The sequence below is a fragment of the Crocodylus siamensis genome, chromosome 10, assembly GCF_052110815.1.
Source record: "Crocodylus siamensis isolate JL-2025a chromosome 10, ASM5211081v1, whole genome shotgun sequence".
Lineage (NCBI taxonomy): Eukaryota > Metazoa > Chordata > Crocodylia > Crocodylidae > Crocodylus > Crocodylus siamensis.
This window is the reverse complement of record NC_143404.1, coordinates 57,978,564-58,002,060: the sequence shown is the minus strand read 5'-3', so window position 1 is coordinate 58,002,060 and position 23,497 is coordinate 57,978,564. Positions and strand designations below refer to the sequence as shown.

The following is a 23,497-nucleotide window of genomic DNA, read 5'->3' as shown; positions in this document are numbered from 1 at the left end:
GTGTAGGACCTCGTTGCTGGCCCACAGCGGCAGGTGCAGCCACTTCTTGAGCAGCCGCCGGATCTCGGTGTCCACCTTCTTGAGGGGGGTCCTGGGGACCGCCGAGCCCCTCAGGACAAACGCGACGCGGGGGATGAGGAAGGTGTTCACTGCGTCGATCTTCTGCCGGGGGCCAGCAGGGATGAGTCCAGCTTGTGGGCATTCTGCACGATCCCGGCGATGGTCTCCTCTGGCGTCTGCCTGGCTCGGTGGCTGGTGGGTGTCCCCAGGTGGCAGTAGGCCTTGCCGTCGCGCAGGTGCCTCATCACCTGGCCCTGGACTGTGAGGGTGGAGTCCAGGATGCGGCTCTTCTGCCTGCCGTCAATGTGCGGGGAGGCGCACTTGGCGACGGTAAAGCTCAGGCCCATCCATCTGGCCGCCGCGGACGTCACGTCCAGCATCTGCTGCAGCTGGGCGGCATCGGGGGCCAGGAGGACCAGGTCGTCGGCGTAGGCCAGGATGCTCAGCTTCTGGCCGTACAGGTCGAGCCCGCCGGGGCCGCCCGCCACAGCTCGAAGGAGTGGTTCCATGGCCAGATTGAAGATGATGGGGCTGAGGGGGCAGCCCTGCCTCACCCCCGACCGAATGGGGATCTCCGTGGTCTCCCCATCGGTGGCGCGGACGGTCGTGGTGCATCCAAGGTAGAGCTCTCGCACCAAGTCGACAACACTGTCCAGTAAGCCCAGCTCGCGGAGAGTGCCGAAGATGTGGTGGTGGGGCATGGAGCCGAAGGCGTTGGAGATGTCCAGCCACACCACCGCGCACTGTACACAACAGCCTTAGCTATTCAGCTGTCCGCCCTAGTGAACCTTGATGGTGCTGTGCACTAAACAGCCACCCTGCTGTGTGCTGCAAAGCAACATGGCTTCAATGAAAGCTGACAGAGTGAGAGAGGAGGACCAAATGGAGTTGGATGCCCTGTCCTTGTATACAGTTGATACTGTAGAGACACAGCTACTGACCACAACGCAAGGTATGCTGAACCTTGTACTAAGTTGCGAAGACATGGCAGAACCTAATCACGGCTTCCTATACCAGGTAATAGCCTGTGCAGTGGAGTGGGAGAGCCGAGAGACAGCTGCAGAACTGGCAGATGACAGGCCTCTGTGGGTCAACCTAAGGAGCAAAAATCACAGGGTCTGGGCCAGGAACGGCAATTATTCTGGGCAGAGGCTGCTTACTGAGTTTCGGAGCCATTGAGGGCCACATGACAGGCAGCTCAGGGCAGATTAATATTAATTTACTAACATTTATACAGGCTGGGCAGGCAGCTCACATGATGCACATGTGTTTAGAAACTTGCTGCTGCCTGGTTTGATGGAGAAAGGATCATTTGCAGTCAGAGTCCCTGATACAGTGATTTGTAGTGTTGCTGCCCCCCTGCTTATCATAGTGGATGCAGCTTACCTCTCCGGCCCTGGGTCATGAAGCCATATGGAGGACACATTACTGACCTGCAAAAAATGGCATTCAGCTATCATCTGAGCAAATGCAGGATGGCTGTTGAATGTGCCTTTGGCCTCCTCAAAACACAATGGAGGTCACTGAATTATAGGCTCAAGTTGGAGCCAGAAAACATAACGGTTTTCATAGTGGCAGCCTGCATGTGCCATAATATTCGTGAGACTGGCAGAGAGATTTTCAGTGAGTCTTGGGTTGAGGAAGTGCAGGAGGCAGCAGGCAAATAGAAACCCAGGCAGTCAACACACCTCACCCCCCACCATCAGCATGGAGAAGCTGGTTGGGCAGCCATTGTGCAGGATTGCCTAGCCACACATATATTATAGTTGTTGCCAATGAAGTCCGTTCTCTCTAGGCCAATAGATACGTTCCTGATACCTACTGCTGAGTGTTTCTTTGAATAAAAATAACATCTTCATTGCAACACAAAACTTTTGTCTGTCTCTTAAGTACATTGTCTGTAGTGGTGGGGAGGAAGATGCAGTGACAGTGAGTGGGGGAGGGAGTGGGGCAGGCAGGGGTCTCGTGGTCAGCTGTGGATTTCCGTGGTTACTTGAACTATGAATAACCCCCTGCCACTGGGACCGCAGCAGGGCATGGGGGAAAGGGGAGGGAGATGCTGCCTGGGGGGGACTGGGGGGGAGGGGAAGGAGGGTGGTGTTGTCAGGCTCCCAGCCATGATGCCCAAGGGGTGGGGGAGGAAGCGGGTGCATGAATTAATGCCTGACACCTGGCCCAGCACAACACCCCTAGCCTAGCTTCCCTGGAACTGGGCGGGCCATGTGCTGTAAAGGGTTAATGAGAGCACTTCAGGGTGATTGTGTTGGCCAGCAAAGTGCTTATTAATTCTATGCAGGAACCAGGGTTGGATTATGGGGTGACAGTGCAGTTGCCAGTAAGGGTGCCCCTTGGCGCGCCAGGGAGGGATAGCATGGCTCGGGGGGGCACCCATGCCAGGGCCACCCAGAGGCGGGGTGCTGTGACTGTGTAGGAGCCTGTGGTTTGGTGGTGGCGGCTGCCTTCTGAAAGTCAAGGAACACCCATGCATATGACTGTACTGAGAGCTAGTACATAATAAGTGCCTGCCATGACAAAACTGGTTAATGGGTCCCAAAATTTCCCTTGCTGTTCAAAACTGATGTCCTTAGCAAAAACTGAGGAAGTGATCTCTGTCCCTGTGGAGTGTGTTCTGCTTTGAGGCTTTAACATACCACCTTATTGGACTTTAATGTGTCCTCAGTGATCTATTGCTATCTGTAAATCTGTCAAGCAACAACCACAATGTGGCGATCTGTGGCTGCTGGGTACTGGGGAGGGCGTAACCATACCAGAGACCTGGGAGCTGTCAGAGCTGCCGGTGGCAGGGACTGGAGCCATGTGCACTGCATGGCTGGGACCTGCTGGTGGCAGGGCGGCCTCAGTGCCGCCAGGTTCTGGCCCAGCCTGGCCACGATCCTGCATGTGGGATCAGTTCAGGGGCGCCCCCTACTGGCCCACCACACAGACTATGGGCAATTAGCAGTAAGCCAACACAGCAGCTAGCACTGATCCCTGCAGGGAGGTAAAACTGGTAAATCTGCTAAAAAAATGCAGGTTGGCTTTGGGGATAGGAGAAGAATGCCTGCACACTGACTGGAAACAAAATGAATATGCCTTTCACTTTGGACCTGGGGAGTCTTTGGGACCTAACCTGTTTAGACCTGGGGAGTCCCATGTGTGGGCAGGAGGCACTTGCTCTGAAGGGCAAATTAAAGTGCTTGAGGACATCCCACTTTATGCGCCCAAGTGATTCTTAATTCCCTGATGGAACCAGGGCTGGATTATTGGGTCAGTAACTGCACCCCTTGGGGAGACGCGGGCAGCAAGGCATAGGGTGGCACCCATGCCAGGGCCATGGGGGGGGTTGGGGAAGGGATGACCATGCACGCTACTGCGGCTTGGCATGGGGCTTCTTGCAGGCAACTACGGCTTCGGGGGGGGGGGTGCGTTTTGGGGGGGGGGGATTACTGGTTTGCCGGCGCCCCCTGCTGTAATTGAGTACCAAAGAGATCAGTGGAGTGGATTCTTATGCGGCTCCCCCTCCCGTAATTTACTGTGACTTGCGCACTGCACGCTTCAATTTAATTCAGTTTAAAAGCTGTCACTTGTAAACAATGATGTAATGAATTAAAACAAGACATGTCAATTTTAATAAACCTGTTTAATTTAGTGAGGATTAAAGCCCGTCACATTTACAAGCACCTGAAGAATGCTTTGTTTAACTGGGTACAAGTAAGTTTCTTTAGCATAGTACATGATGTTAGCACCACACAAAGACTGAAATGGAGATGGAGACTCAACCCCCCCACTATAACAAACATAATGAAGAGAAGAGCTGGTTGAAAGCCTAGGCAGCAGCATGTCTGGGTCCAGCACATTTATTATTACTATTATTCGTGTTGTAATGCAATTTATTTACATAGCACCCAGAGCATGTAAAGTGCTGGGTTTCAGCAGGGGACTGTTTGTCTTATTAGCAAAGTCCACAATTTGCCTCATCCTTAGAATATTTTCCGTGATTTGGGGATTAGAATGAATCTGGTGCTGGTAGAGATCAGTGGTTTTGTAAATGCCATGTGTCATGATTCCTTCTGTGTGTACACACACACACACACACACACACACACACACACACACAGCTCTCTGCCTCAGGAGCTTAATCAGAAAATTCCCAGCCACAAAATGAGAAGCACATTTACCAGAGGCTTAAGCTACATTGCTAGATTTTTAATGCAGAGATCCAGGACTGTGACATTCTGAACTTGGGTTTGGAACGTTTTTTCTGTACCATGCCGGGCAGATATATGTTTGGATTCTCTTCTTGTTTACATATTTTTCTTGGCCCCTGTGACTGCATCTGCATTGTGATTAAAAAATATTTAATTAACATACAAAAATAAAATTAAAAAGTGTAATAGTTATTGTAAAAATAAAACTGCAGCAAACCACTCAAACAAACAGTACCCTGGGGAGTTGGAAAGCTTGGAAAAGCTGGAAAAATACAACTACAACTGTAATTACTTCTCCCAAGGGACATACAACAGACTAGAAAAATAAAATTCACCATCTACTGCAGCCACTAACCACCCGGAGGGCACTGAGGCAAGAAAAATAAAACCCAGATCCTACACTCAAGCAAAGAGCACTTCTTTCTCTGCCTCCCATCCCCCAGGCCAGAAGTATAACCAGCCAGCAAAGCCATATGGATTTTTCTTGGAGGTCTAATGCCAATAGATCTGGGCATTGGTGACGTGTAAGGGGTGGACATGCATGTGCATCCCTTGAGCTTGACAGTGCACTCCCTGCAAAAAGCATTGCAAATGCTGCCAGTTGTGTCTGCGGGTGGTCACCAACCACTGGCTGGCACTCCCCCCGCGCCAACACTACTGCGTCTGCCTGCAGGAACTCCCCGCTCGCTGCCACCACATCCCCCACACTGCCGCTGCCACCTGCAGGATCTCGCCGTACCCCCCCAGCCTCCAGGGGCACGTGGTGTTTTTGGATCTGGGTCTACTGCTTTGGAAAACAAGGATTAAATGCCATAAGGCCTGTGCCGTTTTGGTGTCACTTAGGCCTGTTGACATGGAGCTTAAATGCAGCAAGTGCAAAAATTCTGAAGAACTTATCAGCAGTTGTCATTATTTTCTTATTTTATGAACAAAAATTGTGCAAAAATCCACTTCCCATAACAGCAACAGCTTAATATGAGGAACCTTGGTACCTATATCCTACTACAGACAGGAGAGATATATTCAGGATCCTGTTGTCACAGTGGTTTGTCAATAAAAACCATAATGCAAATGGTGTCTGACAATACCGTAGCATGGCACTACAGGACTACTGACATAGTCAGAATTTCTGTTTCCATCCATTAGGGAGCAGTGAAATACACAGACAGTATCCAGCGTGCAGCAGTTTATTTCATATAAATGCCAATATCATGAATCTATTTTTGATTTGTGAACTTCTAATCTAAGGTGTACTAAAATCAGCCATAGATCTGAAGCACACAGTCGTACTTTTTTGGTCTTACATTTACATTCATCATTGTGGTATCTTAATGCTGCCCCAGTGTTAAAAAAATGCCTTCTTCCCTTTCCGTCCCACCTGGTGGGATTCAGGGCTTGAATAGAATTTAGGGTGTGCATCCGAGAGACACGGGAGGGCTTCCTGGGAGAAGCTGTCAAAGAGATAAGTTTTACAATTAGTCCTGACTTCAGTGAGACCTGTGGTTGTTATCACCCCTTGGAGAAATGAACTGCATCCTTTGCAATGAGCAGACCTTTCGGAAGTTCCTTTCCCGTGCTCAGGAGCCTCCCTTTATTGAATCACATTTTTACTATTCAAATAGGACACAGCCAATGTGGAGGGAGCTAGTTGCAGAGGGAGGTTCAATCTCACAGAGGGTTTGAGTATCAGGACAGACACTTTGAAGGAGCTCTGTATTCATAGATTTCATAGATATTAGGGCTGGAAGGGACCTTGGAAGATCAAGTCCAGCTCCCTGCCCCAGGGGCAGGAAGTCAGCTGGGGTCAAAGGATCCCAGCAAGATAAGCGTTCCAATGTTTCTTAAAAGAGTTCAGAGTAGGTGCCTGCACCACTTCTGGAAGGAGTTGATTTCAGGCCTTGGAGGCTCAGACAGTAAAGAAGTTTTTCCTTATGTTCAACCTAAAACGGTCTTGGAGGAGTTTATGACAGTTTGACCTTGTCATCCCCTGGGGTGTGCTGGTGAACAGGGGTTCCCCCAGATCCTGATGCACACCCCTTATATACTTACAGTCTGCCAGCAGATCACCCCGAGCCTGCGCTTTTCCAGGCTGAAGAGTCCCATGTCCCTCAGTCTCTCTTCATAAGGCCTGTTCTCTTGCCCTCTAATCATGGACGTGGCTCTCCTCTGGACCCTCTCAAGCTTCTCCACATCCTTCTTGAATTGTGGAGCCTGGAATCGGATGCAGTACTCCAGCTGTGGCCTCACCAAGGCCGAGTACAGTGGGAGGATGACATCCTGAGAGTCAATGGAGCACCACTGTGGAGAGACAAGCACATGGGTGATGTGCTAGCAGTGATCCACGCTGCTTAGCAGACAGCCTTCTGCACTTTGCAACAGCTGGAGTTGTAGGGAGTGGGGTTCTCCTACTGCTGAGCTGAAATAATTGCTCCTGGAGGTCACTCATGGGTGGATTACTATGGGAATTAAGTTGATGTCTGATCTAAAGGACACAATCTTCTGACCACTCAGAAAAAGAAGTAAATGTGCTGTCTCTACCATAGCTATGTATGGCTATGTAGCTGCTTAATGACTGGGGAAATGCCCTCAATATTGGGAGATATTGTAGAGGAAGTGAGTTCCTCAAAGCATTCCCCACTTCTCATCCTCATTCCTCCCATCACACTATTAGACCTTTTTTATGCTATCTTCACAGCTCATTCCTGCCCCTACTGAATCTCTTCTGATAACTTAATGCCTTAAACTTCAAACTTTTTCTTGAGGCACTGGATATTTATGTTTTTCCAATTGCCATGGGCATATGCTTGTTCCTTTCTAACAACAAGTGTAAATTCTTCATGGCCAGTCACTTTTTATGGTTCCCCCTAGTATTTTTGTGGATTGTAAGATCCTTGGGCCCCAGCCATGAATATCGGGTTTGCAGCAACTGGATTATTTCCATGATTAAAGTCAGTAAAGGGCTTTGCAGACCTTTTTCATAGAAATGTCTCTTGGTTGCTATTGTCCTAAGCTATGCTGTATTTCACTGGGAACTGAATTGGAATTCATACCAAGGGAAAAGGTTCATTTAAAAAACTCGGTAGACTTTTAATGGTCTGATGTTGATTAAGCTGCTATTTTTTCTCATATTCCAGTTGCTGTCTGAAACTTGCTTTAACAGGAGTTATGAGAAAGTACCTCTGCTCTTGTTGCTGGGTAAACCAAAATTAACTTCTCTTTCTCCTCCAGAGTTACATAATCTGTATGTCTGTCAATCTCTCCATTCTCCCCCACCACCTTCCCTGCAAAATTTATCATATTTCTAACCCCACAGCTTCTCTGAAGGATTTTTCATACTAGTTATTTTACATCTTTGGTTGCCAGCTGGGCTAGTGTTATTGAAAATGATGGGAAAGCATGTGTGTGACGGCTGAACGCAAAACAAGTTGGGCTGGGTGAGTTTGTCTTGATAAAATAAGAACCATCCCAGACTGTTGAGCAAACAGAAAACAGTGGTTTAAAAAATGTTGGTGAATATTGTTCCCCCTGTTTTGGGGTCTGTAGCCCTGGGCATTTCCTGGCCCCATTCCAGACTGGAAGCTAGACTGTCCAAAAACCCTGTGGCTCTTGTGGTATTTGGGGAGCAGTCAGAGGCAGGAAGAGCCAGAATTCTGCTCTCTTGAGGCTTCCAGCCTGACATTACAACCACAGAGATTCAGATCATTTTGGAAAAGAACCCGTCAGATGGAGTTGCATCCACTCCAGACAGGTGTTAAAATTGGCCTTCATACTTATGCTACTAGAAAGCTGAAATCTGAGTGCCAGTGCAGTGATATATGACATTTATTTCTGACCCTGATGGTTTGCAAGATCTTGGACCTCAGACTGTTACTGATCTGCTAGCTTAGCAGTGCTCTGCTGGCACTAGTCCACAACTGAATTTAGCAAGTTCTGAACTCAGGCCAGCATAACTTTTTATCTGCTGACAAATGTGATCTTCCTTTTGCTCCTTACACTTGATTTGCTTCCATTTATTTTCCTGTCACTGAAATCTCTCATTACTCCTTGTTTCAGCTGTTCACAAACCTTTTTGAATTTCTGCAACCATTTTTTCTTCACGCTGAAACGTTGGCCTGGCTTTATAATTATAGCATTATTAATGTATTTTTATCATTGTTAATTATTTTTACATGCTGAAATTGATTCAATATGCCTGGAGCTGCCATGCTAGTACATGCCTTGATTGGCTTCCAAGTTGGAGCCCTCACACACCAAACTCAAAGAGTTCCAATAGTTTTAAATCACTCTAAACTTCACTGAGTGATTTAAATTATTGGAGGGCATTCAAGTTTTTATAAGCACTTGAATGTGAACTGTTTGGATTTTGGGTATGTGCAATGCAGCAGGATTTAAAATGATTTGAGTGCCTGACATTTTTTCTAAGCCCCTGTATGCTGGGAAAGATCCAGGCTTGTTGGGCAGTGCACAATGCAAAGACTTTGCACGGTGGGAACTGTCACATTTTAAAAATACCTCTAATTCCTTTAAATTGAAACATTCCCATTTTATTTAATTGGCTTAGAGAGTTCTTCTGTGTGGCTGAGGTGATTGGTGGCAAGATGAAGAGCCTTTTGTTTCTGGGTCGATGGTTTGAATCTAGTGTAAGGTCAGTACTGAATAAAAATCATTGTCCCCTGATTGCTGGTCACGGCCTTTAATGTGTGATCTAAGCTGCAAGACCAAGCATTAGTGGTCATAGTGACATCAGTCTCTCCTCTTGCCTCTAGAAGAGAACCTAAATTAAATAGAGTGGTGGTGTCAGTCCAGGTCCTTAACTAGAGGCATCCATGTTGCAGAGTCAGCACCCAACAGGCATGTTTCGTATCAGTGATGGCAGCCCCAAGCTAAAGCATGACACCTGAATAGGCCATGGAACATAAATTCTTCTTCCAAGCCTCAGATGGGTTAGGAGAAACCTTAGTGTCTTGGCTTGTGGTGCAGTTGTCCCATGGAGAGGGCAGTCAGCTTTGCACCAACATGCACTAAGAGGAGAACTGAATGCCAGCTCTTCAAAAGCATTTGAAAACTTCTTTTAGGGATGAGCTGCTGCATGGCAGCATAAGCCACCGCTCTAGCCAGTCTAGTGTGATGCCAGATGGCTTCAAGACAAGACTAGAACCCAGACAGTACTGTGGCGTATTTAATTGTTTCAAATAGCAAATTATTTGTTTGGACAGTTACATTGTAATTCCTTGAGTTTAAAATTAAACCATGGCTTTGTAAGACAGGAAGCTCGATGGTCACGTTTTCAGCAGCTGAACACATTGGTATGGTTTGAACCCTTGCCTTGTTGGGCTGCTTCGTATACTTTTATATTGTTGAGTACGTTGCATGGAAACAGTTGTGCACATGAATTAGTGCAGCAAAGCACTCACAGTTTGCACATACTAGACCAAGTCTTACAGTCTTTACTCAGTCAATAGTGAGATCACTGAGAGTAGTGAGTACTGAGCAACCTTGAGAATCAAGTCACTTTTATTTAGGTGCCTAAACATGCAGTAAGTGGCTTAACTCTAAGCACCCAAACTTTAACCTTTTAGTCTTAATGAGGCAGTGACCAAAATTCTGCTCTGATGTACAGGAATATAAATCAGAGTAACTGCTGAAGAAAAGGCAAGTACTCTAGAATTCCCCACTGGTAATTAAGAGCAGATTTAAGCCCATCCTACCATAAATGACAAATTTATAGTAAAAAAAAGTTATTAGCTTCTTTAGAAGAGCAATTCCCAAACAAGCTACAGTGCACAGTGCATTCAAAGAGAAGTTTTTTATATTTTAAAGCAAGGCGTAATTCTCCTTAAGACCCCTTTTATTAAAAAAGTTTTTAGAGTGATATTAAATAAATAAACAGCAGTGTTAATTAGATTATATCGTTAACGTACATTAGAACTATGACTTATTGCAGAGTTACTGACCATGAAAGCACATTTTGCTCATTCCAGTCTGTAATCCCCACTTAATCCATTCCAAGTCTGTCAATCAACGGAATACAATCATGATATTTATGATCACATCAGACGAGAGATCTGGAAGAATTTAGCAACTTTGCAGAGCCGAATCCAGAAAAGAAGAAGGGGAAAAATGTTTCCAATGGCAAAATGAACTGCTGCCAGGAAAAACATTATTGTTGACTTGGCCCATGTAATTGAATTTTCTGCTCAGAAGTAACTTACAAACCAGCAACTAGGAGAAATTATCAATATTTGGAACTTTTGTAATAATAAAGCAGAGGAGTTTTACCTGGCACAGCACTTTTAAAATTGTGTCCTTCCTTTTTTTATTCCACTCTGCGATTATATTTCCCCTAATGTTTCTTCCATGTATGATCATTCAAATCACCAGAGTTGGGCAGAAAGAGAGGCAGACCTTTTGGGGCCTGTTTTGCTGCTGGAATCTGTTTTGCTGCTGGAATAGTCTGTGTTTCCTTGGCTGCAAGCTCCTCAAGGCAGGGACCCTCTCCTCCTGGACTCCCTCTCAAGGCAGACAGTGTGAACAGGGGATAGCACGCTTCTAAAGTGAACACTGAAGTTTCTGTCTGAAGTGTACAGGACACAACCATAAAGCAGCACTGACAGTCCTTTGCACTTATGTCCTTTGCAGCCAGTATTTTAGGTAGGTCAAGTGACACACTTTTTGTTAAAAAAAAAACCTTTTCATTAAAGAATGGATTGTTTTTGTAACATGTAAGCTCATTTTGGACATGACCTTGTTGCCCTGCAAGTTCTTAGCACTCAGACTGTGGAATAAAGTGGAGGTGGCAATCCAGGCCTGGCAAAGCACATAATCACCCTTTTAAATTTCAGCATGTGAAAAGTCCCATTGACTCCAGTGCTTTTTGGGACTGGATCCAGAGAGCTCTGCAGAGCACCTTGTACAAATGAGTTGGCTATAGATCACCACTGTGTAGATACACAAAACTACGCTGTATAGAAAACAAGGGCCATATTTAGCTATTTTTGGTGAGTGATTGGACAGAGTGAGGAATAATCTGTTCCGCAGAGAAAATTTACATGGAAACAACATTTTTTGGTGACCATCAAAACAAGCTGTGGTGGGCAGCTAATATCATCATCACAGTAGATATTCAGAATGGCCACAGAGCCCAGCTAGCTGCTCACCCGAGTATTTACAGACAACTAGGCAATTTACAGGCCTCAGCAGGGGTTGGAGTATCTCATGCAATGTCATAAAAGATTTTCTTTCTGCCTATTAGTTACCAGACCCTCAGATCAAATTTAACGAGTTCCTGGATCCTCTACTTTCACAACACAGACCAATGTAGGCCCAGGCTTCACACTTTGCCACTCAGTTATGGCTGATCCACCACCCTCCACAGATGGATTCAAGACAGTTTTTACTTGACTGGCCTCCACTAACTGGAGCTGTGCTGAACTTATTTACCTGGAAGTAATTCCTAGGAGATCCCTCCAAGTTCCCTCCAAGGCTAGGAACAGAAATTACGCATAAACCAGTATAAGTGATTAGAAGAAACCTTTTCAAATCTGTAACACAACAGAAGTTCAGTGCACATAAACTGCTTTCAAACTGGCACAAACTGGATGGATCAAATTTAACTGGTTTAGATTAAATTAGTTTATTGAACTTCTGTCTCAGATTCCCCCCCGATTCAAGTTAACTCGCAGTGTGGGTGACCTAGCCTTGGCCCAAGCTGTCTGCTCCAGCCAAGCAAGAAGGCATGCTCTAGTGCCCCTCAGCTTCTGGCCTGTGCCACTGCAGGCATGTGGCTGCATTTCCAGAATCAAAAGTGAATGTCTGTTAGGGGTGTGCAAAATGGCCCCTATTTGTTTCAGATTCTGTTGATTTGGATAACTGTCCCTGATTTGATTTGGGCAAATCTGAATCCAGCAATTCGATGCTGATTTGGCGAATCAGCAATTTGGACACAGGCAGAGCTTTAAAAGGTTTTTCTACATACCTTGAGGTAGCAGCATGCCTCTGTGGTGCTGGGGTGGATGGAGCATCCCACAGGAGCGTTTGGCAGTGAACCTGGATGTGGATCTGGTCCACTTCTGGGTCTTCCCCCCGCCGTGCCCCCATGGCTCAGTGATCAGCCACAGGGGGACCCTGGACCCCAGGAGGCACCAGTCTCCGAGCCGGGAAGGAGGGCACAGGGGGCGCCCCAGCATGCTCCCTGGTGGACCCGGAAGTGCTTCTAGTCCACTTCTGGGTGTGCTGCTGAGCGCACTGGGGAGCCCCTCGTGCTTCTGTGGGATGCTGCATGTGCCCGAGCACTGCAGCATTCGGAGCTCCTGCTCCCCAGAGGTATGTAGAAAAAAAATTTAAAGCTGTCTGTGATGGGTGGTGCCTTAAGTGGGGGTTCCCCAAGTGATGTATTATCCGTCTGGCATGGGGCCCCTCCCCTCAACTTTCCTGCCACGACTTGGTGCTATTAAAGAGAGGGTTCAGTGGAGATCTTCCTGGGGGAGCCCTGGGGATAGCAGTACTCACAGTTCAAATGCAATGTTCCATGGGGCTCTGCCTCCCCTACACCCCGTCCACTCACCAACTGGGAAGGGCGCCAGTGATGTTGCTCGATCGACCCCTGCTTGCCTAGAGGGGGAACCTGCATCTGTGTGGATTCTGTTGGACTTGTCAGTCTGCTGCCAATGAGTAAAATCTTGTTGTGAAGACTGGCAAGCTGGACTAAAGTTGGCTGACAGCTACTTCAGTGCTTCTGAGTAGGGCGCTTCTGATCTTGCACCTATTCTCCTTTTTTTTTTCAAAAGAAATAGACCCCTGGGAGGGAGGGGGGTATGGAGTTGCCTCCTTCCTCCCAGCCTACAGGGGCTCAAACGCCTCCCCTGCTCTGTCTGCTGGTGTCAAGCTGGCTGCGCTGCTCCTGTCTGCTGCAGGAGCCTCAGCACGCCTGGCATGCTCCACGCCAGTGTGCTCCCTTGCTCTCTCTGCCCCCTGGGTTCCAGTGGGACTTTTAAATCTTCCTGTGGCAGCCGCAACACCTGCCGCAATAGCTGCCGCAATTGGCTCGACTTTTCCCTGCCTGGAGAACAGCTGACTAAACAGCTGGCATAATGTCAGCTCATGTGGCCGCGGCTCCTGCTCTGACTTTGGCTGCGCTCCTGGAGGTAAGTTCCCTCTGCAGGGGGGCTGTTTGTGGGGTTTGGGGCCCGCGGGGACTGCTCTCTCCCCTTTGGGAGCCTGTAGAGGCATCTCACTGCCACACTGTCTATATGTCCGAATCACAAAATCTGTCTGAAAAACTCTCTGAGTCAATTTGGAGAGATTAAAAGGTCCTTTGATTTGATTCAGATCCAGAGATTCAGCCACCGAATCGGGATGAATCTCTGCCAGATCAAATCAGGGACCAAAGCTTTGCACAGTGATGTCTGTTTATTTGCTTAGTGGTTCAGTCTATGCAGCTTAGACTAACCTGAGAAGGTTGAATTGATTTAGCCTTGGGCTTTTTGGCTGTATGTATTTAGCCCAAATGTGGCTACTTTTCCTCCAAGCTGTTCGGCAGAAGTCAGGGCAGGGTGTATATGGTAACAAAATGATAGAGGGGTCCTTTGGGCCAAAGTAAAGAAGTTTGAGAGGATATGTTTTTTCTCAGGTTGTACCTCTGGGCTAGAAAGAGAAACCAGATGACTGCTCTTAAAATAAGAAATTGGCAAACATTTATTACAGTTTTTTTAAAGTTAAATAACAACGAAAAATAGCAGGACAATCAACAGCCCCTCCTCCTCCTCTGCAACATCCATCAGATAAAGAGTGCATCAGCAGTTGTTATTTAGTCTGATAGCAAGACAGCCCTTGGAATGGAGCATTGTCACAGGATTAGTCTACTGTTTGAAAGTAAATGTCATGCCTTTGCCTTCACATTTACTGGTATTTAGCAGCATGAGACCATTATCATGCTGACTCTGCTCTTTGTCACTGATACCCTTTTCTGAGACGATAACTTCTGTGCAGCCACTGGTTTGTCTTCCCTAAGATTTATCATAGCACTTATTTTTACAGGACTTTCTTTTTTTTTTTTTTTTTGCTCCTGAAGGGCAAAAACACCTGTTGATAACTGTGCAAATTAGAATTGCACCACCAGAATTGAATTTTAACTCTGGATTCAAAAAGCACTCTCTAAATAAAACCACGGTGCAAGGAACCTTGCCTCGTTGTGTAACCACAGAACTGCTCTGGAGAACCTGACACCAGTCAGTTGCAGTTTGTTTCTATCAGCAAACTAATGTGGTACTTGTGTACATGCTGCTTTTCCAAGAATGTCAGTGCTTCGTGGGTTCTGTCCCCGTCCTGAAAAAAAATCTAATATGGCACAAATAAAGTGTGGTAAATGGCTTCATGGAAAGCAGATGTGCATGGAAGCCTAGACTCCTACCAAGAGTTTATGAGACTTCAAAGCCTGAAAGGAAGAGTTGAACAAAATATTTGACTGTGCCAAATTTTCACTGTTCTTGATGAAAGAGCAAAAGTGAGGAAGAAAAAAAAAATCTGTCTCCTTGTTTTAATTTTCTGCTGGCCTAAGGCTAGATTTTTTGAAGGAATAGATTACAAGAAAACACGGAGCTGGAGAGAATAAATGACAATGAGACGGCGACTGACTTGGCTAGCACTGAACAAAGGGAATTCTACGTGGTTTTTATTTGCGTGAATCTTTAGATTGCTCTGATTTGCCAGAAAACTGAGTTTGGAGAGCGTGGGTATCAGAAAACAGCCTGTCTCATTTGTGGACACTTTTTTTGAGCAATCCACTGCACGTTCTAGTCTTACCACACAGTTTTTAAAGTGCCCGCCCCAGGTGTGCTGCCTTGAGGTCCCTTTGACAAATCAGCCATGCATGTGAAATGCAACAAATGTAAGGTGACCATTGCAATGGTACAAGGGGTCTTGTAGCAGTACTGAGGTGTCTTGCCACAACTCAGGAGAGGTGAGTTTGAGCTTTGCTCCAGGCTTTTACCACAGGCTGCCCCAGTCAACTCAGCTGAAGACAGATGCCATATTATTTAGGCTGGAGACTGAAATGAAGATGAATGTGATGCTAGCTACGAAGAGCCAGAAAGTGGTGTGTCTGAGCCGTGTTAGCCCAGCAGCACTTTGGCACTTTATAGAAATGAAGTAGAGTGTGGAACAAGGAATTTGCCAGTACAGATGGTAAGACTGATTCATTCCCATTGGATCAAATATTATTTCTTCTGAAGAAGGACAAGGACGCACAGAACCAGTAAAGATTTCCTTTTCTTTCTCCCGAAGTGTATGAAGATACTATGAGTCTCTACCTCTTTTCAAAACTAATTTCTGTGGGCAGCTAGCTGATTTGGGCAGTCATCTGGGCAAAACTCATTTCTGCGGGCAGTCATCTGAAGAGGTTTTCTCTACTTCCATCCTCACTTCTGCCTACCTTTTTTAGCATATTGCTCTTGTCTTCCTTGTTCATATGACTTGTTCACGTGGGCACATCAGCCCTTGCAAGTGTAGGACTACAAGAAGTTCAGAAGAGAGATTGGTGGACTGATTTATGAGGAAAAAATTGAAGAGCCCAGTATTTTCAGTTTGACTAAATGGCAACATAAGAGGAGACATGAGTATTATCCATACATAGATAAGTGATATAAATGGTGAGCAGATGAAGCATATGGGTGGTTAAACTAAAAGAAAAGTCTGAACAATCAAGACCAACTTCCTGAGAGTCAGATGTGCAATAATCTCAGAAAAGAAATGATGGGAGCACTTGGTTACACTAGAATTTCATAGATTTCATAGATTTTCATAGACGTTAGGGCTGGAAGGGACCTCGGGAGATCATCGAGTCCAGTCCCCTGCCCAAAGGGCAGGAAGTCAGCTGGGGTCATAGGATCCCAGCAAGATAAGCATCCAATTTACTCTTGAAATTAGACTAGACAAAACAGGTTAAACCTCAGGAAAAGTTTCCTAGATGCCAGAGCAGCTGGAAAGCAGAATGGACTGCCTAGTGTAACCTCCTTCCCTGGAGGTTTTTAAGAAGAGGTTGGATGGGCATCTGTCAGGGATGGTTTAAGTACCTGCCTCCAAGGAGGTGGTGATCCTTAAAGACCCCTGAAAGCCAGTCCAACCTCGTGATTCTTTGGTTGGATAAGAAGCCAAGAATATATTTCAGGGGCCATGCTGTTCTTGAATTCACAAGGATATGAGGCTAGATGATTCAGTTAGTGCTGGTCAGAGCATATCAGAAAAAACTAGTTTGAAATTACGCTTGTTTCCTTCTTGCTTAAATGTCATACTGGCTCCACATTTCCAACCAGTGACACACCCAAAAGATCTCTTCTGTCTCTAATACCTTTGAACCTGCCCCTTTTAAATGATGTCTTCACTAAGGACTTCTGCTGGCACAAAGTTACGTTCAGAACTGTGAAGAAGTGAGATCTCTGCCTAAGATACCTGTGCCAACAAAAGCCCCTGTTGTAGATGCAGTGATGCTAGCAAAATCACGCTTGTACCACCATAGCTTGTTTTGCTTGGAGTGATGGTACAAAGCAGTTTTTCTCATACAGCTGAATCCATACTAGAAATACTTTGCCTGTCTAGTATAACCTCCATACCTTTAAAAGTAAAATGCTCCTGATACAGATATGGACTTAATTTCTCTTTTCCCCTCTGTTCTTATTTAACTCAAGCCATTTGCACTAAGGCTTGTGTGCAAATTTTGTCACTGTAGAAAATTAAATCACCTATTGTATAATATTAGGACATAAACCACTGATGGTAGTGAGTCCCCATGATGGATAGTTAGCATATCGTAAAGCTATTTCCTCTCTGCTCTGGGTTGGCAAGGGGCAGTGTGAGCCATTTATGTGTCATCATGTCTCAAATCAACACTGGGAACCGTCTGTCAGAGAATGCCTCTATTTCAATCTGTCTGAGGGGTTAACTGCCTGCTGCACAGATCGATTTAGGTATGTGATGAAATGTAAATAGCTGTTATGTTCTAGCTGAGCACAGGCAGAAAGAAATAAGAATGTCTCAGAAATAGACATTTTCCTGATGGATTACCCAGCTAACTGACATCCTGGGCCTGGTCGCCCAGGGAGCACCAGCAAAGCTACAGAAGCATAGCCCAAGATCAAACTGCTGCACATGCACTTTGAAGGTTGGGTCCCAGTGTCAGGTGCATGGCTGTACATCCCTCTGTGGCCCCATGACTTTGCACATCCGAAGTGCAATAGGTGGCGTTCAAAAGATCCTTTACACTGAGTCCTGTCTCTGTTTCAGCTCCTGGGTAGAAATTATCAGGCCATTCTTTCACGTCTTTGTTTTCTGCTCAAGCTGAGGTTCTGTTATGTCAGAAAAGAGTTTAGTCTCTTCTGCAGTTATAAATGTAATAATACTTTTTCAATAAGTATGTTTCCTATATCAGACTAGATCTAGGGATCAATCCCAAAGTCTAGAGTTTTCCTTCAGAACCCACCGTTCCATATAGCCCTCTTCCTCGGCCAGTGATCTTCTTTCTGTTCTCATGTTCCTTTTTATAGCTCATTCTTCTTATTTTCTAGATTCCTTCTCCAACCACTGAAGGGAAAGTATATTCAGATAATTCTGCTAGCCTGGAGTTGAGTGTACAATTACATAAGTAATTCATGCACCAAATTATTCTGATGGCATAAGTATATCAGCCAACTGCCCACAGAAATTGCTAGTTAGATACACATCTGGTCTCTGTGAGCAAATTTGCCATGGGATTGCATAGCAGGTTCTGGGAATGCAATGGTGCTCCTAGTTTTTAAAACAATCAGGCTCATTTGAAGCTGGCGCTGACCAGCACTTTAGGCGTAATGATGCCCCAAATGTGGTGAATATGATCCATGCTGCTACTTTTGTTACAACAGTATAAAGCTCATCAAAGCCAAGAAAAATGGAACAATGGATATGGTAGTACAACGGTGGAGAGAGGAAGAGCCAAATTCAGGAAACTTGGCACTTGCCAGTCACTTGGCTGATTTACCCATTCTTTCACAGCTGTCAGTAGCCCAATATCAGGCTGTATTTGTTGCTGCTGCCCGATGAAGACTCTGACCTTAGCTTGCCCTTCTCTCCCCCAGCGCTGACAGTAAGTGGAGAAATGCAGAATTCATTCATCTGCCTGAGCTCCCTTTGAAGTCCCCCACTAAAAGCTCTATTGTTTTATTAGCTGTTAACGCAGCATTGGGGAATTCTGCTTCACGGACTGGAGTTGAGGGCGTGTGTATGTGTGCGCGTTTGGGAGGGAGTCCTTCCCTGGTAATTTGTCACTTGTAGAAGTGTGACACACTTCATTCAGCAAACAGAACAGAAAACCCCAGTGTTACAGGCTGTCTCTAGCTGCTTAGTGCACAGAACTCCCATTACAGCCAACAGGGCTCTGCATGAGAAGTAGCTTGCAGAATTAGGGCACGTTTAGGTCTGTTTCTCTGCTATATGCCTAAATATCCTCTGCGGGCTATTATATGAGACAAGGGAGTCCTGCTGAATTAGATAGCATGGACCATTAACTTCTTTGAGAATCCAGTCATTCGGCTTTCATTAATGCAATGAATACTGATCACAGATAACACGTGCACATCAGAAAGCTTTAACAGGCAGACAAACTCCCTGCTTCTCTCCACATATTAATTTTGATGTGGGATGAATGCATGTCATGGGGTGTGAAGTTTTGGAACCCACTAAACTATCTGGGTGGGGAGGGGGAGGCTTGCAGGACTATATCTGTTCTTATGAGGCATTTTCACAAGCTCACCATTGTACACAGTATGGTATGAATGCCCCTCACCTCCTTGGGCTTGCAAAGCACTCTTTCCTGTACATTAAACCTCTAGACTTGGCTTTCTCAGCTGAGTGATGGGATTGTAAAGGATCCAAGCGTCCTGACCCTAGGGCCAGTTATGCAGTAGCCCTACTCCCAAGGAGTTCTGGAACACAACTCACTTATAGCTCTTTACTGCTCCTGATGTTGGGTGCCTTCTGGGGGCTTTTCCACAGGTGAGAGCTAGAAGCTCCCAGCTGCTTTGCACCACATGCCAGAGAACCTAGCCAATGGGCATTTAATGGAGATTCTTCAGCAAATGGGAGGTTTGGCTGCAATTAATCAATAAACACTTTAAATCAAATGCTGCAGGGAAGGGGCTGTCTTCCTTAGCCCTTTTCATAGCACTAGTTTTCTTGTTCACCGATAGCTAAATAGAAACAAACTGTCTCTGGAAACAGTAATGTTTAGTGTTTACATCACATTTCATAGTTTCAGCTACTTAAGCATCCACATTTAGAGGCAGAAATAACTCCCCAAAGTTAGGCTGAACTTTACACCTGCAGAGGCTTGTGTAGATCCCCATAGGGATCAATATTGTCTACTTTACTTCCATACCTATAGGCTGTGCACTGGCCTGAAACCACAGGCTCACAGCATGCAAAGGAGGTGGATCAAGGCAGAGGCAAAGCACAGCCCTCTCATTTGGATGCACAAACCATGCTTGTGTGAATGGACTTCTCCTGCTTGAGCTTATTCGTGTATGAGAAGGGTGATAAGTCATATTGCGATGGGGCCCCTTTATACCTGTCACAGTTACCAGGTGAGCTGCACCACTGACCCCATGAGCTCCTTCTCTCAGGCCTTGGGGCTGTCACCTCTTTCTGGTGGTAGAATCACCAGATTCTCCAGCTCTCGTGCTAGGTGGGAAATTGTAGTTCCTTGTCTATCAACCATGATGCCTTGAGAAGATCAGGCTTAGGCTCAGATCCTGCATCTTGATTCCCTCCATGGCTTGGTCTGTGGTATTCATAAGGTAACCATATTGCCTGAGGGTTATATTGAAGGAACAACTTCCGGCATGGTGCAGCAGTCCACTTGCCCCCTGCCCAAAACCTCTGGCATGCTTAGCTGTCTCTGAGATCCCATCACACCTGAGCATGCCAGAGAACTGGGGAGGGAAGAGGTATGGAGCAGACTGTCTTGGTGAAAATGCGGTGTATAGTCACCTTAGGTATGGAGTAGTCAAAGAGCTTTCATAAAGTACTGAGAACAGAAGCAGATCTTGATAAAAATAAAGGAGCCTACATCGGGTTCTTGCTTTTCCCAGACAGAATTCTCCAGATCTGGAAGGCCCAGTTCCTTCAGCCTACTGCACAGAGCAGCCTCATTCAGTGTCAGGCTGTTCCCCCATCAGTATCTGACAAGTGCCTCCACCTTCTCGGGAGTCAACACTTACAGCATTGCTAGCCCCTTTGATCTGTTGGGACCCCGCATAGCAAAACAAAGTTGGCAGGGTACTGTGGCGGCACACTTTGAAGCTAACAGCTGGTCCCCCAGTGTCTTTCTAGTATATACTTAAAGGTTCTTTTCTGGGACGCCTTTGTGCTACTTCTCTGTTTTTTGGGTTTTTTGCACAAAACTTACTGTATCCAAGCCTTAAAGTATATAATAAACATTCCCCCAGTCTGAGGTATACAGCCTTTCCTAATAACTAGGTTACATACCTATTTCCTTGGATACCTACATAGCTGGTCCTACAGCATTGTGATCATTACTAGAGATCAGCTCCCCTTTTTTACAATACTGATATAACCATGTCCATACTGGAGGTCACACCAGGACAATTGTTTCAGTAAAAAACTAACTCATAGCCAATGTAGCTATAGTGGTACCCAGTGAAAGAATGATGGTGGGATCTGGAGAAGCTGAAACCTGTTTGTCTTGACTAACAGTTGCCTAAGATTGTCTAACTCCCCTTTTGCTCAACTCTGAGACTCTCAGCCAGCCTACTTGTAACTAAGTCCTGAAAAAAGAGTGATATAAGACTCCTTGGTGCCTTACAAAACTGGGCTCCTTCCCTATGAGCTTGACCTGCTACCATAGGCTTTTTAATTTTATTTATATTTTGAAGAAAAGAGGGTCACATCATTAAATAATTAACAGCTATTGCTTCACACTTCATGACTTCAGTGAAAGCCTCAAGGAGGAACAACCAGCATTTTGTTCCAATAAAAGTAGCGGGTGGTTTCCTAAACCCACCCCCCCTCCAGGACATTCAACTCCTGACCTCAGAGTAGCTGTTCTAAGACAACAAAACTTTAAAAATCAACTTGAACAGAAAGTTGCAGAACAAGAAATAATCCATGGACTGGATTTTGATAAATATGGTCTAAACCAAGACCACAAATTCTTATCCCGCTACCTGGATTAGCTTTCAGAATCTCCTGGGTGCATCAACATGAGGGTCAGACTCCTAAAGTCACACAGGTTTTTTCTCACGCTACTGTGCAGTGGGCCTGTGCAAATCGGCTAGTATTTGCTTCAGATTCAGTTTCAGCTGATCTGGGGGACAGTGATTCGATTTGGTGATTTGAATCACTGTCCCAAAGTGATACAGCCAAATATGATTCCGCGATTCGGCTGCTGAATCAAACAGGCCCCATCCTCAACTCATTCTCCCAGCCCCATTAATGGCTGCTCCACCCCAGTGTCCCGGCACTTTAAAAAAAAAAAGGCCCCACACTCACTGGCTCCTGCCAGTTGGGAGGTTGATCCTCGCTGCCCCCACTGCCCCAAGCTACATGGGGGTGGCTCTGCCACGAGCCCTCAGAGGCCCCAGTGGCCTCTGCAGCAGCTAGTGAGTGGGGGCTTTTTCTTTTTTTTTAAAGTGCCAGGACACTGGGACCAGGCGGGGCAGCCAATGATGGGGCTGGGGAAGCAGGCAGGTTCGGGGGCACTCAGGGAGGCTGGGGGAGCAGGCAGGAGAGGGGGACTGGCAGGTCTCTCCCCATGGTCCCCTCCCCCCTCCTCTAGCCTCCACTCATGCCCCCTACTTACCAGCACGGAGTCCAGGTCTAACTCCCTGCGGTGGCAAGCGGGGACTGCCCAAATCTCCGAATCTTTCTCTGAATCTCTTCCAAATCGATTCAGAGGTTTTGAATTGTTTTGGACCTTTTTATTCGTCTCCCATTTCAGATTTGGAGATTTGGCTGCCAAATCGGGCTGAATCTCCTCCGAATTGAATCAGCATCTGAAGCTTTGCACAGCCCTACTGTGCAATAGTGTTCATGGTTCAAGCCTGCTGATACTACATTGCTGTAGCAATGAGCTACAGCAATGTAGCTTATCACTACAGTGACATAGTGTCTCATGTAGACACCCCCCGACACATCCAGATGAGCACAATCGTGTGGTATATGGCACTGCAAACACATTTGCAGCACCACATACTGCACAGTTCAGTGTTCTCTGCACTGCACGGGCATACTGCCCCAGTGTGTGCTGCGCCAATTTTTTTTCCCATGGGTTTTTTTGACCCCTTGATACTAGTAACTAAGTCCTGAAAAAAAGAGTGATATAAGATTCCTTGGCACCTTACAAAACTGGGCAGCGCACGCTGCTGAAAAGTGGAGCTGGACCTCCTGGAGCTGTGCTGCAGATGCCGGCCAGACTCTGCATGGCAGATTCACAGTGGCCGCGGCCCCCAGGATCCCAGGTAAGGCTGCTGGGGCCAGCACAGTGCTGGTTCCAGCCTCCCCTACCCCACCTGGGGCAACTTGCCATGTGCCAAAGCATGCGTAGAAAGGTGCACCACTGCTAGTTACCCCTGGAGAACCAAGCGTCCACGCACATCTGGACGCACCCCAAGGCAGGAGGTCCCTCCATGGATTAATTACTTTGTTTGTCTTTCTTCTACCTCCTTGCCTCTCCCAACAGCGCCCCTTTCTTTTTCCTCCCCTTTCCTTACCCTTTGTATTCCAAAGACTGGTTTCCATTTAGAAGTTCTGCTTCCTGCAGTCCCTTCGTAGCATCTGATGAAGTGAGCTGCTGCTTATGAAAGCTTATGCTTCTCTTGAGTTAGTCTATAAGGTACAAATCTACCCTGCCTTCTGCCTGGCTTCATACTAGCATGGCTAACTACCTCTTTCTGCCTATCAATTGACCATGTTGGCAGATGCAGAGGATTTCACCAGAAGCCATCTGTCACCAAAGTCCCCTACTGGGCAAGAGCACAATACAGCCCAAGGCAGGAGGTGTGTCCTGGTAAATGCAAGCAAGGGCAGCCCACTGGCAGATTCCTACTGCTGTCTGCAGGGCAGCACTTGTCTTTACCTACCTTCTGTTTGAGTTTACCTACCTTCTGTCTGAGTTACTTCTTGCTCACTGGGCTAAAGCATCCTGTCATCATGGCTTTACTCTGTGCACAGTCCTTCCTTTACGTGTG

The 23,497-nt window shown here is 46.3% G+C and overlaps 1 long non-coding RNA gene across 1 annotated transcript; it reads right to left on the bottom strand.

Annotated features, from left to right (window-relative positions):
• Window positions 1-3,740: 3,740 nt before the first annotated feature.
• On the bottom strand, window positions 3,741-13,209 carry LOC149856651 (uncharacterized). Its single transcript, XR_016438354.1, has 3 exons — window positions 12,832-13,209; window positions 6,318-6,566; window positions 3,741-4,396 (listed from the first exon to the last, which is right to left on the bottom strand). It is a non-coding gene; the product is annotated as an uncharacterized LOC149856651 (long non-coding RNA).
• Between the last annotated feature and the right edge of the window lie 10,288 nt (window positions 13,210-23,497).